Genomic DNA, 16359 nt, shown 5'->3' with positions numbered 1-16359 from the left:
AAGGAAGTATAAGTCCATGCTGCCTACTTGTAAGAGAACTTTCGTTCTTTATAACTAGGTAACATTACAGTGCTTCATAAGGGGTTTACATTGTATGGGGGCGGACACCAGCATTATTAGTGTTCATGTTCATCTAAGATCTTTATTCTCTAACGTTCTTGGTCCTATTGAAACATTTTGGTATACAAAGATACTGCAATGTTAATACCTAAGAGAAAAGCCATTATCAGGTGTATGCTGGTCATCAAGATCAGTGTGGTACAATTTTTTAAAATAAACTATCATGCCCTTCATGCAAAAAAAAAAGAATGTCACACAGCTTTGGGCTAATGAGATCCTAACGAGGTAGTTCTCCACAAATGCATCCAAGAGTCATACCCTTAGATACCTGATTAAAAAAAAATTACTAAGCATATATTATTTGTACAGTGCCGATCTGTTCTGAAAAAGTTGTACACATACAATTTTCAATATCCAATCTTGCTTAGCTTTCATGTCAATCAGATGATGATTAAAACTGTCACCTCAAGGCTTGGCACCTGTAGCTCAAGCAGCTACAGCGCCGGCCACATACACTGGAGGTGGCAGGTTCAAGCCCAGCCCGGGCCTGCCAAACAGCAATGACAACTATAGTCAAAAAATAGTTGAGTGTTGTGGAAGGCACTTATAGTCCCACCTACTTGGGAGGCCGAGTCAGGAGAATCAAAAGAGTTTGAGGTTGCCGTGAGCTATGACACCATGGCACTCTACCAAGGGCGACATAGTGAGACTCTGTCTCAAAACAAACAAACAAACAAACAAAAAACCTGCCACCTGGGGTCAGACATGATTATTCATGCCTGTAAGCCTAGTACTTTGGGAGGCCACAGCAAGAAGACTGATTGAGGGCGGCGCCTGTGGCTCAGTTTGTAAGGCGCCGGCCCCATGTACCAAGGGTGGCGGGTTCAAGCCCAGCCCCGGCCAAACTGCAACCAAAAAATAGCTGGGCGTTGTGGCGGGCGCCTATAGTCCCAGCTACTTGGGAGGCTGAGGCAAGAGAATCGCTTAGGCCCAGGAGTTGGAGGTTGCTGTGAGCTGTGTGAGGCCACAGCACTCTACCGAGGGCCATAGAGTGAGACTCTGTCTCTACAAAAAAAAAAAAAAAAGAAGAAGACTGATTGAGACCAGGAGTTTGACATCCCTGAGCAATATGATGAGACCCTGTCTTCAGAAATAAATAAATAAATAATTAGCTGGGCTTGGTGGCACACATCTGCAGTCCAAGCTACTCAGAAGGGTCACTTGAGCTCAGCAGCTTTGAAATTACAGTAAGCTCTGATGATGTCACAGCACTCTAGTTCTGGCAACAGGATAAGACTATCTCAAAAAACAAAAACCACCACCTGATAACGGCAACTAAGTTATATATACAAATTCACCCAAATTTAAATTAAAATTGCTTCATAGCCTATTGTCTATTCCTCCTTGTAGCAGTAGCAACCAAAGAACTCAAAGCATCCTGCAGAGACTAGTTCTAGACTATATAAACACAAACATCAGGCTACATGGCAGCTGCAGCAAGTTGCCATATAATCCATCTTTCTACTTACAAATTGATTCTAATTTAAAAGATTCTAAATATAGATATATTTTTTAACTTTTCCATACAATTGCTTCACTTTAAAAAGCAAGATATTCCTACATTAATATGACTGAATTAAACCTTCAGGCATTCCTCACTATCAGTATAAACATTTTTTTTTTATTTTTAATTCAGCTTGTTTGTTCATCATTCTCCTTCGTTTGAAGTACTCTTTTTTTTGTTGTTGTTGTTGTTCATTTTCTTTCTTCTTTTTTTCAATTCTTCCTCTGGCGATGCTCTGTCCTGTTGCCTCCCTAGTAGCTGGGATTACAGACGCCCACCACAACATCTGGCTGTTTTTAATGTTAGTAGAGATGGGGTCTTACTCTGGCTCACTGCTGCTCATACTGGTCTCGAACCTCTGAGCTCAGGCAATCCACCTGCCTCGGCCTCTCACAGCGCTAGGACTATAGGCGTGAGCCACCACACCTAGCTCAGTATAAACATTTTAAGATTATTTATGCTTGGGCAAGGCCTGTGACTCAGTGAGTAGGGCACCGGCCCCTTATACCAACGGTGGCAGGTTTGAACCTGGCCCTGACCAAACTGCAACAACAACAAAAAAAATAGCCAGCCGTTGTGACGGGTGCCTGTAGTCCCAGCCACTTGGGAGGCTGAAGCAAGAGAATCGCCTAAGCCCAAGAGCTGGAGGTTGCTGTGAGCTCTGATGCCACAGTATTCTACTGAGGGCGACAAAGTTAGACTCTGTCTCAAAAAAAGAAAGAGTGTTTATGCTTATTCCCAAAGTCTTTTTTGCCCAAAATATATCATCATCTTTACTCACATTTACTAGTTTCTGGCCAACTCTCGAAACTATTGAGCAATCAGTCACCGGTGGAAGAACAAAGATCACACCAGAATCTTACTACTGTGTTGCTCTCAAATCTGAAAAAGATAAAGTGACCTATATTTACTATTGCCAGACATACTCTGAGGAATTCCAAATAAGCTCACTCACAAATTCTTATATTTAATCATCATTACTAAGCTCACTCTCAAATTCTTATATTTAATCATCATTACTACCTACCTCCTGGCATTAACTAAATCTAACAGCCTGCAGTATTTTGTCATCCCTTACATCAGGTAAGCTTCTAGGAAGGTAGAAGCCAAAACTGGGAAGGAGCATGTCATGTTGTTACCTATATCCTTGTGTAATAGAGTTATATGTCCCATTGTTCCCAATCTTAAAACACTAGCCTCCTGTGAGCAGGCTAAAACCTTTTCCATGGGTTGGGTGTGGTGGCTCACACCTATAATCCCAGCATTCTAGGAAGCCAAGGCTGGTGGATCACTTGAGCTCATGAGTTCTAGACCAGGCTGAGCAAAAGTGAGACACCCTGTCCACCCCGGTCTCTAAAAAATAGCCAGGCAGGCTGGGCGCAGTGGCTTACACCTGTAATCCTAGCACTTGGGAGGCTAGGTAGAGATGGGTGCACTGCTTGAGCTCAGGAGTTTGAGACCAGCCTGAGCAAGAGTAAGATCCCATTTCTAAAAATAGCCAGGGCACCTGTAGTCCCAGCTACTTGGGAGACTGAGACCAGAGAGGCTTGACCCCAAGAGTTTGAGGTTGCTGTGAGCTATAAAGCCACAGCACTCTACCGAGGGCAACATAGATTCTGTCTCAAAAAAAAAAAAAAAATAGCTGGGTGTTGTGACAGGCGCCTATAGTCCCAGCTACGTGGGAGGCTGAGGCAAGAGAATCATTTAAGGTCAAAAGTTTGAAGTTACTGTGAGCTGTGACGCCATAGCACTCTACCAAAGGCAACATAGTGAGACTCTGTCTCAAAAAATAATGATAATATTTTCCCTAAAGAGGGCCCCCTATACTATATAAAATTTAGGCCTCAGAGAATCTGAATCTGCTCCTGACCATGTTAACAGAAACTGGACCTTTATAGTATACGTCATTTAAGAAAACACATAATCAGCTCAGCGCCTGTGGCTCAAGCAGCTAAGGCGCCAGCCACATACACCTGAGCTGGCAGGTTCGAATCCAGCCTGGGCCCACCAAACAACAATGACGGCTGCAACCAAAAAAATAGCCAGGCATTGTAGCAGGCACCTATAGTCCCAGCTACTTGGGAGGCAGAAGCAAGAGAATTGCTTGAGCCCAGGAGTTGGAGGTTGCTGTGAGCTATGACGCCATGCACTCTACCCGGGGTGACAGCTTGAGAATCTGTCTCATAAAAAAAGAAAAAAGAAAGAAAACACATAATTTTAAAAGCTACCTTGAATTTAGTATTACTAATACATTTATATCTTATTAATCAAAGTAACACATAATGTTACTCCTTGTATAAATTTCGTTAGCACTAAATAGATCTAAATACAAAGTTTGGTCCACATTTGGATTTTGGATTCTTTGTTCGCTGTAGTAATTCTGCCAAAAGACAGGGCTAAACTAAAAAGATCGCAACTCAGATTGAGACTTGCAGAATTAAAAGGCCACTGCTGCACATTAGGAGTCCCAGGCTCCCAGGAGGTTTGCTTGAGGCCAGGAGTTCAAAACCAACCTGGGCAACAGAAAAATTATACTATCAATCAAAACAAATTACTATAACTAGCCTGGCACAATGGTGGGCACCAGTAGTCCCCAGATACTTGGAAGGCTATGACAAGACGATCGCCCCAAGATTTTGAGGTTACTGTGAGCTATAGTGCCACAAAACTCTACCCCAGAGTGACTGAGACTCTGTCTCCAAAAAAAAAAAAAAAAATTACTGTAGCAGACTTAAAGAATTAAAGGTACAGCTCTAGAAAAGCTGACTACCTTTAGAAAAAACACCCAACTTCCCCATACTAGTGAAATTAGGGGAAAATAATTCCTTTATAACAAATATACACAGTATTCCTTTATAACAAATATACACAGGCTTAATGTACTGCCATTTTTCTTCAGGCCAAAGTAATAAACCAGGTTTAGCTGCAGCCGCTCCAATTATCCCCCACTGTATTCCTCACTGACAAAGAGAAGTCACCAGCTTCTCTTAGCCCCTGTTTCTGAAAAAGCCCAAAGTAGTCATTCAAATGAAACTAGCTACTGCACAAAGGAAGGTAAGGCCTGGGCTAGAAGGAGCCCTAACAGTGAGGTGAGGTTCAAAAAACTACAGGTTAGCGTGAGAGATTCGTTATGAATGGTTTTGAATGGAACTGAGATCAATAAAAACTAGATAGAATTTGTTCCTGCAAAGCCCTGGCACCCTTTGAGGAAACCAGGTGTAAAGTGCAAGAGGCTTAGAAGGAGAAGGTCTTTCATGGAAATTCATTTCACAGTAACTAAAGTTCAGTGAGGTCTCTAAGCAGACACTACTAGTTCCATGTGTACATATAATAACTCCGTGACATCTATTGCAAATAGTAGTATCAAAGTATCTTCGTTAAGGTATTTATTAACTACAAAGGAAAAGACAGTAATTTGACAATGGAGAAACCCAACAGAAACCGCCTTACCCAAGAAACCAACGTCAAAACTACCAGAAATAACACTTATTGACATCGTGAATGCCATGATGCAAACCACTGAAAAGGGCATATTACTTGCCATGATGCAAACTACTGAAAAGGGCATATTACTTTTGTGGCATTTTGCCTAAACCATATAATCTCAGTCCAATCATCAGAAAACATTAGACAAATCCATACTGAAAGACATATGACAAAATCTGATCAATATTCTCCAAAAAATGTCAAGGTTACAAGAGACAAAGACTGAGAAACATTTACAGAATGCAGTAAACTAAAGGAAAAAAAAATACCTAAAATGCAATGTGAGATCCCCATAGGATCCTGGGAGACAAAAAAAAACAACAAAAAATAATAGTGGGCAAACTGATGAAATTCAAAAAAGGTCTTTAGTTTAGCTAACAGTATTGTACCAATGTTAATTTCTTGGTTCTGATCATTGCATTACGATTATGTAAAACAATACAATAGAGGAAACTCAGTGAGCAGTATATGAAAACACTCTCTGTAGTCCCAGCTACTAAAGGGGCTGAAGCAGAAGGATCACTTGAGTCCCAGAGTTCAACATGACCTTGAGCTATGATCACGCCACTGCATTCCAGCCTGGGTGAGAGAACAAGACTCTGTCTCTTAAAAAAGAAAAGAAGAAAAAAAAAGATAACATTCTGTACTACTTTTGCAACTTTTCTATAAGCCCAAAATTGGTTCAAAATAAAAAAATTTGAAAATTATGTAAATAAGCCTTTGAAGGAGATAGAACCTTAGGCCCAAAGGGGATTGAGGCTTTTGGAGGATTAATATCCATAAGTCTAAAGGTAGGTGGACCAAGACTGATTTATACAAATAAAGGAGATACTGACTTATTTTGTGAACCTGAGTCCACTGAAGAGATCATATAAAAGCTCTTGGTTCACTATGTTTAACATCACAGTATAGCAATTAAGTTTTATTAGTTGAAGAACCCATTTCTCAGAGCTTGATATACTAGAATGAATTAATAAAGAAGTTTTAAAATCTATAAGATCAAGGGGAAGTAAATGTAAAATAAAATAGGTCTTCTTAGGATGATAGAATTATATTTTCCTCTTTTCTCTATTTCCTAAATGATCTATAATTAATAAATAATCTATAACCTATAATTTCCTTACTGAAAGTTAAAAACTAAAAATAGGGATTTAAAATCATTTTCCCTGGGTGGTGCCTGTGGCTCAGTTGGTAAGGCGCCGGCCCCATATACCAAGCGTGGTGGGTTCAAACCCGGCCCCGGCTGAACTGCAACCAAAAAATAGCCGGGCGTTGTGGCGGGCGCCTGTAGTCCCAGCTACTTGGGAGGCTGAGGCAAGAGAATCGCTTAAGCCCAGGAGTTGGAGGTTGCTGTAAGCTGTGTGATACCACAGCACTCTACCGAGGGCCATAAAGTGAGACTCTGTCTCTACAAAAAAAAAATCATTTTCCCTTAAAATAGAGTAAAAGGAGTCTAGAGAAGAAGTAATCAACCACTGAGACAAATATATCCTAACAATATGAAAACTAGTTAATAACTGGTAACTATTTGCTGTTTAGAAACAAGAGGGCCAGATCTGGATTTCTATCACCTTTCATTCTATTCTCTCTGCTGCTAAGGTTCAGATCCTCTCCACCTCTGGACTGTGGTACCACATTACTGACTCATTGCCAGCTCTCAAATCCTGTATGTGACTACCAGAACACTCTTAAAATGCAGTTCCAACCACCACTCCCCTTTTCAAAATCATTAATGGCTTCTAGAAAGGGATGTTCTTTTGACTAGAGAAGAATAATAGTATTTTTCTACTTATGGGAAAAAATTAATGGATGAATTTTCCACAAGCTTCTCTCCAATAATTTTTTCTGATCTATTTACTTTACTGCTAGCAGGACAAAAACATGAACGAATAGCAAACTTAAGGTAAAAAAAAATAAAAGCAGTCAGTTGGACCTACTTTGACAGTTTTCTCTTATTGTATTCTTGACTGTGATTTTTATACTACATTTTTTTTTTTTTTTTTTTTTTGCAGTTTTTGGCTGGGGCTGGGTTTGAACCCACCACCTCCGACATATGGGGCCAGCATCCTATTCCTTTGAGCCACAGGCACCACACTATACTACATATTTTTAATATTCATATGTTCTGCCAAAACAATTTGTAATTTATAAAATGGAATTAAATATGTCTGGAATCAACATAAAGTTTGAGAATCATTGGATTTTACCTTCAGCTTCATCTTGTACTCACTTACTCATTGATCAGACATTTCATTGATCACCTATTATGTGCCCCTAACTTATGCTCCATTCCAAATAAACTGGATTTCTTTCTGTATAATAAGCTCTGGCTCGGTGCCTATAGCTCAAGCGGCTAAGGCACCAGCCACATACACCAGAGCTGGCGGGTTCGAATCCAGCCCTGGCCTGCCAAACAATGACAACTACAACCAAAAAAAAATAGCCGGGTGCTGTGGCGGGTACCTGTAGTCCAAGCTACTGGGGAGGCTGAGGCAAGAGAATTGCTTAAGCCCAGGAGTTTGAGGTTGCTGTGAGCTGTGATGTTATGGCACTCTACTGAGGAAGACAGCTTGAGGCTTTGTCTCAAAATAAATAAATAAATAAGCTCTCTACTTTCTCATTGCCTTGGCTCTAATATTGCTTCTACCTCGGATATCTTTGCCCTCCCTTCTTGAAAATCATAAGAAATATGATTATCCTCCAATAAATCCTTTCTATCCTCTAAGAAATAGCTGTTTCAAAAGCCTTCCTGGATTCTCTTCCTCCCTTACCTTTTCAATCTCCCAGTTTATTTCATCTTCCTCTGTGTTCTCAATGCATGTGTCGCTTGGATTACAACATTCACATTCTCCCTCATGTTACCATTATTTGTGTACATGGACATTTTATATTCCTGAAGGGCATCTTTCTATTCCACACAAAGGCTGAATACAGTAGGCATTGAATTGAGAGTGTAATTGAAATAGAAAGCTTTTTGTATGAAGAGATAACTACCTAGAACAACCAATTCTAACATCCTGATAAATTCTAACGCTCCTCAAATAAAAGAGCCCTCAAAATGTCCATACCTAGCTTGAGATACTGTTGACAAGTTTTTATAATAAAGACTGTATTAATGGAATCAATATTTGCTTTTGATTCAAGCTTGAAATAAAGAGAGATAAACATCTACAACCACAAAAAAGGCCAAGCTAATTGTTGATTTAAGGGGCTGGTTATCTTAAACTCCCCAGTGACTAGTTACTCAACTCAAACAATTTCCTGAGGGCTGGACTTTGGCAGCTTCAAATGATTAGATCATATCACACATGAAGAATCATATGCTGATAAAAGTCAGAAAGTCTTATTTTTCCTATTATAAGAACTAAGAAAACTGCCATTTATACCATATTTGTCTAAAATCAGTTGGAAAGAAAATATAAAGGCATGTTTCACTTTGTTTTAGCTAACACCACGTGCCAGTTAGTAAGAAGTTAGTAAGTTAGCTCTTACTAACTGGCACGTGGTGAGTTTGGAATAAATGTTTTGATGAGGAAGAGGAGGATAATGAAGAACAAGATGAATCTATATTGTAATCCTGACTCCATCACTTTCAGGCCATTTACTACCTACAATAAATATGATTTGTTGAAAGAATTAAACAAAATAGGGTGGTGCCCGTGGCTCAGTGGGTAGGGCACCAGTCCCTGGCCAAACTGCAACAAAAAATAGACAGGCGTTGTGGTGGGCACCTGTAGTCCCAGCTACTTGGGAGGCTAAGGCAAGGGAATCGGCTAAGCCCAGGAGTTGGAGGTTGCTGTGAGCCGTGACGACACAGCACTCTACCTTGCCTCAAACTCCTGAATAGCTGGGACTACAGGTGCCCACCACAATGTCCCACCATTTTTAGAGACAAGGCCTCCCTCTGGCTGAGGCTGGTCTCTAACTCCTGAGCTCCAGCAATCCACCACCTAGACCTCTGGAGTGCTAGGATTACAGTTGTGAGCCACAACGTCCTGCCCCAAAGGATTCTTTTAAAATATCTCTTTCCACTAATTGGGCCTTATGTCTCCCTCCAAAGAATTTCATTAACCAAAACTTAACTAGTAAATCAGTACTTAAGTAAAATATAACATAGAGAGAAACCCAGAGCTGGTTTAGACAGATTTTCTCCCTGGGGGTCTTGTGTTGGCACTCTGTGGACCCTTATGAAGATGGCCCTTATGAGTATAGTTATTTCCCAGGGCAATGAGGACAGGTTTATTTGTACTTATCCTGCCTATTTAAATAAGAAGGCTGTGGCAGAAGAAAGATGGATCCCCATAAGTAAGGCTGTTGAAATCCTACAGCTACAGACATTCAAGATATATATGCTCAGCTGGTGCCATGGCTCACACCTGTAATCCTAGCATTCTGGTAGGCTGAGGTGGGTGGACTGTCTAAGCTCACGGGCTCAAGTGCAGCCTGAGCAAGAGTAAGACCCTACCTCTAAAAATAGCCAGGCATTGTGGCAGGCACCTGTATTCCCAGGTACTTGGGAGGCTAAGGCAAGGGGATCCCTTGAGCCCAAGAGTTTGACGTTGCTGTGAGCTATGATGCCACCGCACTCTACCAAGGGTGACAAAATGAGACTCTATCTCAAAAAATATATATGTGTGTGTGTGTGTGTGTGTGTGTGTGTGTGTGTGTGTGTGTGTGTGTATGCTCAGCAGCTGGGCTTAATGTATTTCCTGAAGTAAATCAGTAAAGTTATATGCAGTGGAAATTATAGCTAAACTAAAAACAAGGACACAAAAAAATAAGAGATAGTGACCAAAGTCTTCAGCAAAGAGAAGCAAAATAGGAAAAGGAAAGAAGTGACATAGCATGAGCATCATTTATGTGTAGTACTTGTAAGAGACATAAATAGGAGTTTCTAATTTCTGAGAGAAATAGAAGCATTTTGTTTGCATTGTTTTACTGAACTATGCAGATTTGTGCCTCCCGTTATCATCAGAGTTGACAATGAAATAAATTTAGGGCCGGGCACAATGGCTCACGCATGTAATCCCAACACTCTGGGAGGCCGAGGCAGGTGGATTGCCTGAGCTCACAGGTTCAAGACCAGGCTGAGCCAGAGTGAGACCCCGTCTCTAAAAATAGCTGGGCATTGTGGAGGGTGCCGATAGTCCCAGCTATGCAGGAGGCTGAGGCAAGAGAATCACTTCAACCCAAGAGTTTGAGGTTGCTGTGAGCTGTGACACCACAGCACTCTATCAAGGGTGAATAAAGTGAAATTCTGTCAAAAAAAAAAAAAATTTACATCAGAACTTTGCATCTAGCTTTTACACAATAAAAAAAGTTTTTTTTTTTGTCTTTCAATGTAGAGTTTTGTGGAATGAAAAAGAATATTTTTAAATGTGCAATGGACTATCCAATAAGTTACTTGAAATCCTTTATCTGTTTGTCTTCTATGTAAACATGTTTCAGATAAATAATGAGATTTAAAATACACTATGTATGTGGAATGTAAGTGTCTTGGCACAGTAACTGAGAGAATGCCAGGAAGGCTATGTAAACCAGTGTGATGAAAGTGTGTCAAACGGTCTGTGAAGCTAGTGAATGATGCCCCATGATCATATCAACGTATACAGCTATGATTTAATAAAAATAAATAAATAAAATAAAATAAAATACACTATGTAGACATGTTTCAGATAAATAATGAGATTTGAAATACACATTTTGTTTGCCTTTTAAGTTAGTGAAATAAAATTTGGAACAAAAAAGAATATAATGTAGAAAGTTACATTGCTTTACATTCAACAAATGTTCATTACCTGTTAAAATGAATAAAGTTTTATAAAACAAAGTAAACTCACATTTCTCAGTTTAGCGATAACTCAGTTATAGGCACAACCAATCAGCCCTCTAGCTCCTCCCTGAATCTTCTGCACTAAATTGTGCACATCTAAAATACAACTTGTGTTTCCAAAACGTCTTTGGAAGAAAGATACTCTACTTTGTGACCCATATGACAAACAAAATGCTCTTTCTCAACCATACTACCAATAGCAGCAAACTATTAACAGTAGTGGTTAAAGAAAAGAGAATAACAATTTATTAGGCCCCTGGAGAGCAAAATAATAACTGGGTTCCATAAAGTTGCCCTATACAATAACCCTTTCTGGTTCACTAACTTAGAATCAGAGATCTTTTCTCCTATTTTTTTTAAATCATTAATAAGACTTTTAAAATTTAAACACTTGATTGCAACTATGTACTATTTATGAGTCATAAACACACTAAGACTCAAATTATTTCAGCACAAAATACAAGAGCTCTAGCAATAAGAGGAAAATAGGCAGCTTGGCACCCATAGTACAGTGGTTGTGGCGCCGGCCACATACACCAGGGCTAGCGGGTGCAAGCCCTGCCTGGGCCTGCTAAACAACAACAACTGTAACAAAAAATAGCCAGGCATTGTGGCGGGCGCCTGTAGTCCCAGCTACTTGGGAAGCTGAGGCAAGAGAATTGCTTAAGCCCAAGAGTTTGAGGTTGCTGTGAGCTGTAACATCACAGCACTCTACCAAGGGCAGTCTCAAAAAAAAAAAAAAAAAAAAACAACAACAAGAGGAAAACAGAAGGAAAGCCACTGACAGTACTGTCTTGACTTGTTTCTGTTGGGAGAACACTGGTACTGAATGGCACAAACAACTCCAGTGTGAGAACAAACACATGAGTGACTAAAGGTAACAGAGGACACCAAAAAAAAAGAAAAGCATCACATGGGTACAGTGGCTCACCCTGTAATGCTAGCACTTCGTTGTCGTTTTTTTTTGTTTGTTTGTTTTTTATTTTTATGAGTCGGTCTCAAGCTGTTGCCCTCAGTAGTGCCATGAAGTCACAGCTCACAGCAACCTCAGATTCTTGGGCTTAAGAGATTCTCTGGCCTCAGCCTCCCAAGTAGCTGGGACTACAGGCATCTGCCACAATGCCCAGATATTTTTGTTGTTGTTGTTGCAGTTGTCCTTGTTGTTTTAGCAGGCCTGGGCTGGGTTTGAACCCGCCAACCCTGGTGTATGTGGCCGGCACCCTACCCACTGAGCTACAGGTGCCGCCGCCCTTTCCTAGCACTTTGGGAGTTAGGTGGTTTGTTTGAGCTTAGGAATTCCAGACCACCCTGTCCAAGTGTGAGACCCCCAGCTCTACTAAAAATAGAAAAAGTAGCCAGTATTGTGGTGGCTACTTGCAGCCTGAGCAAGGGATTATTCTCCTCATTTTGCAGAAAGAAAACCCCATGTCTTTTTTATCTATGTATGACCACTTCCCAAAGGGAAAATACTACCTTACCTGGCCATGGTGTACTGTGAAGTACACCAAGCACAAAGCACTTCGGGGCTCATAGTAGGAGAAATGATTATTATACAAGAACAATCATCATTTGAACAAATGAGCCAACTGAACAGCAGTAAAATCCCACAAACACCTTTTCTCTCATGTTATCTACCATAAAGACAACTTTTAATTAGCAATATTTCTGGAGAATCCTAGACTCGTTACTTACAACTGCTTAAAATACCAAAATATCAACCATCCAGTATTTTAAAAAAAGGTACACACACAAATACTATTTCTTAGTACAAGATCAAAACATACAATCCAAAAATATAGAAAGCACATTATTAAAGTAATATTTGACTCAACCTAACCACCAAATGTTAGATATTTTACTTTCAAAAAGATTAAAGACCTCACACCTCAAGGAAGCAGGTGCTAATGAACAAATCAAACTTCCCAAAAATAATTCCCAGAAGCATCTGTTATCCTCAAGTACTCAGCAAACCATTTCCCAGAATTAACAACATATTGCCAGAATCTTAGTGAATTTTGCCAACAACATTCTGCTGATAGGAAAAAAGAATCACTGATTCTGGAAGTAAATGCTACTTTCAAGGTTAGCCACAAAATGGGCTCTTTTCTTTGTTATTACTTTAACAAGTATGTTAATACTGAAAATAGATATAAAGAAACCACAAACAACCTTTTGTTTGAAGGAAATTTAAAATACTAAACCCCCAACTCTTAACTCTAATTAAAACCAAAGAAAACCTATGAAAATTCTAATTCAAATTTCCAAAGTTAATAATTGAAAGAGAAGGGGGAAAGAGAGAAGCAACAGTCAGCATGAAAGACACATCCTAAAAGTTGAGTCCTAAGACCTCAACTTCAAAATTTAAACGGTATTGTTAAAAGAAACACTTCACAAAACACTTTCTGTATCCCTCCATCTACACATTTTTATTACAACTGCAATACTTACCAGATAAGCACACTCAACCTCCAGCAAAAAACCTCCAATCATTAGGGCATTTGTGGGACAAGTGATACAGGAAAGGGGAGGGTCAGGGGAATAGCGAGAGTTGTGGGGAGGAAGGGTAATAGGGAGGGGACAACTGTAGCTAGCAACAATGGGAAACTGTGACTCTAAATCACAAGGCTCCAGAAGAACAGGATATCAGAGAGAAGGCAATTCTTTTTACCAACTACCAGGAACTCTGCCCAGACAATTCATAATAAAGCTATAAAGGTGGAGCTTCCAATTAAAAGCAAACAAAGTAAACTTAAGAAACTAACCAAAAGTAACTTGAAAGAACATGTCACAAACTTCAACAAGAGGCTTAAGAAAAACAATTATGAGGCTGTTTCCTCCAGGGGCATTCCTGATGACAAAGGTCATCAAACAATAAGGTTTGCAGGGTGGCAGCTGTTTCCAAAGGGCCAGTCTTAAAAAAAAAAAAAAACAGTCCTTTTCATTATAGTCAAAAGGGGACTTACAAGACACTTCTATAATGCTTTAGACTTAGAGAATAATCAAAAACAATGTTGTTGTTTATTTCAATGTTAATGTCATTGTTTAAAATTCCTAATTCAGAATTCCAAGACTATCTGGATTTAAATCATTAGGCAAAACTCCTGCAACTGTCTTAAAACATTATTAACAAACATTATTAAGTAAACTAAGCAGCTGGAATCTGAGTCAATTTAAAAATGCTTGGGATGTAGATTCTAAGCCCCGAAGTCCAGGACAGTGAAAGATCTCCACCCCTCTCTCAAGGAAGAGACCTAGTTATATTACCAAGAACAAACAGCAGGCAGGGCCCTGCCCCCAAACATGTGATCCGTCAGCCCAGAACTTGCATTTGTAGGCAGGGCACAAAGGCCCCAGAAGACTAACACACACCCTTCTATGCATTACTCTGGGTTATAAAACAGCTTATGGAAAGGAGTTGCTTTATAAGCATACTGATGAAAAAAAAACTCATCAGGAGAATCCTCACTAAATATGAAAGTCTGTTGTATTTCTATAGGTTAAAAGAAAATTTGTGGACTGCCTAAAAAAAAATTCAATTAAGACTTATTGGTAAAATTAAACAGACATGGGTACTGTCCAAAACTAATTAAGCTCTTCAATTTTAACAATACAGCATACTAAATTAAAGTAGTCTTTTGGTAACAAGTGCCAAAAAAAAAAAAAAAATACTGTTGCTTTTCTTTTCTAGCAACCTATTAGCATTCTAAGTGCCATGTGGGGGAGGGGATGGTGGTAGCATCTTCTCAAAGTGTCAAATAGGATTTCTATTGAGTAGTGCTAAATGCAAAGAAAGATACACAAACATCAAGACCATGTTCTTCAATCAAGTCATTAAGAGATTAGTATTTATTCATTGTGAAACTAATCTATATTAGATTGCTGGAACAGAGTTATAGACCTTTGATTCTGCCTACAATGAAACTATAATAACTTGACTTTTCATATCTCATCTAGCCAAGGGAAGTGATCCACAAGGAAATTTCACCCTAATAGACTATAACCTCTTCTGAAGCCCTTCAGAAAACACTTCCCATAAACTCTCCTATAGTATTTACACTCTGCCTTTTATGCTATTTATGGGCATTTCTTATTCCCTCTTCAAGACTGCCCAAGAGATTCTGCATCATATAGAAAAAGAACTCTGGGGCGGTGCCTGTGGCTCAGTCGGTAAGGCGCTGGCCCCATATACCGAGGGTGGCGGGTTCAAACCCGGCCCCGGCTGAACTGCAACCAAAAAATAGCTGGGCGTTGTGGCAGGCACCTGTAGTCCCAGCTACTCGGGAGGCTGAGGCAAGAGAATCGCTTAAGCCCAGGAGTTGGAGGTTGCTGTGAGCTGTATGATGCCATGGCACTCTACCAAGGGCCATAAAGTGAAACTTGTCTCTACAAAAAAAAAAAAAAAAAAAGAAAGAAAGAAAAAGAACTCTGCATCAACCACTGGGCTTCTCCACCCAAAATTAATTAAGTATCTGCATTTTGTGTTAGGTGACTGTCAAACTGCCTATAGGAAAGGTTTTATGGGCATGATTGCTAAGCCAAAAGGAGAATGATATATATGGCTTTAAGTTTAAATGTTCAGGGATTCTAAAGTTGGATGACTAATTAAAATAGTACTTTGTAAGGAATATATAACACCATCCTAGGCCCATCTTGGACCATAATAAACAAAGGCTTTTCAAAAAATATAAATATTATTAGCAGGAAGAAACCACTTGTATGATTTGAGTAAAGCAATCAAGAAAAACCCTTGGAGGGTGAGGGGAGGGTAGTAGAAGACCACAGGCTAAAAAGTTCTATTTGGTCAGATCCCATAACCTTTCGTTATTGGTCTCCACTAGCAAACAGGGTAAGGGTACAAAAGAATCTTCAATTTAATGAAGAAACATTGCTTCTCTTAAAAGTCATAAAAGATAAAGAGGATTTCATTAACAAAAACCAAAGTGGGGTGGCGCTTGTGGCTCAGTGAGTAGGGCACCGGCCCCATATACCGAGGGTGGCGGGTTCAAACCCAGCCCTGGCCAAACTGCAACAAAAAAATAGCCGGGCATTGTGCCGGGCGCCTGTAGTCCCAGCTGCTCAGGAGGCTGAGGCAGGAGAATCCCGGAAGCCCAAGAGCTAGAGGTTGCTGTGAGTCCTGTGACGTCATGGCCCTCTACCGAGGGCGGTACAGTGAGACTCTGTCTCTACAAAAAAAAAGAAAGAAAGAAAGAAAAACCAAAGTGACTCCCTCTAATATAATCAAAAAGCAAAACCTTTTTTTTTGTTTTATTTCTGAGATTCTAATGATAATGCTGATGTTGGCAGTAGAGGTAGGAGACAAGTGGCTCCAGAGTAGGAACAAAATTAGAAAATAAAAGCCTCTCAATTCTAGAATGTAATGAGAAAATTTGGGGATTTTACATAAACTTTGGAGAAT

At 39.8% G+C, this 16359-nt stretch overlaps 1 protein-coding gene across 16 annotated transcripts in view; it reads right to left on the bottom strand.

Annotated features, from left to right (window-relative positions):
• Window positions 1–16359, bottom strand: part of USP54 (ubiquitin specific peptidase 54) — a 152628-nt gene that overhangs the window by 78074 nt on the left and 58195 nt on the right. For 13 of the 16 annotated variants that reach the window (XM_053586091.1, XM_053586090.1, XM_053586086.1 and 10 more), the window contains exon 2: window positions 2406–2506. The exons of 1 other annotated variant lie outside the window; for it this stretch is intronic. The gene's annotated coding sequence lies outside the window, so the exon portion shown is untranslated. Of the gene's footprint in view, window positions 1–2405; window positions 2507–13391; window positions 13512–16359 lie in introns of those variants that run through there. 2 more of the 16 variants (XM_053586076.1, XM_053586081.1) reach the window with 2 other exon arrangements.

Source organism: Nycticebus coucang, chromosome 3 (genome assembly GCF_027406575.1).
Source record: "Nycticebus coucang isolate mNycCou1 chromosome 3, mNycCou1.pri, whole genome shotgun sequence".
In the NCBI taxonomy this organism is placed as follows: domain Eukaryota; kingdom Metazoa; phylum Chordata; class Mammalia; order Primates; family Lorisidae; genus Nycticebus; species Nycticebus coucang.
This window is presented reverse-complemented; position numbering and strand designations above follow the sequence as displayed.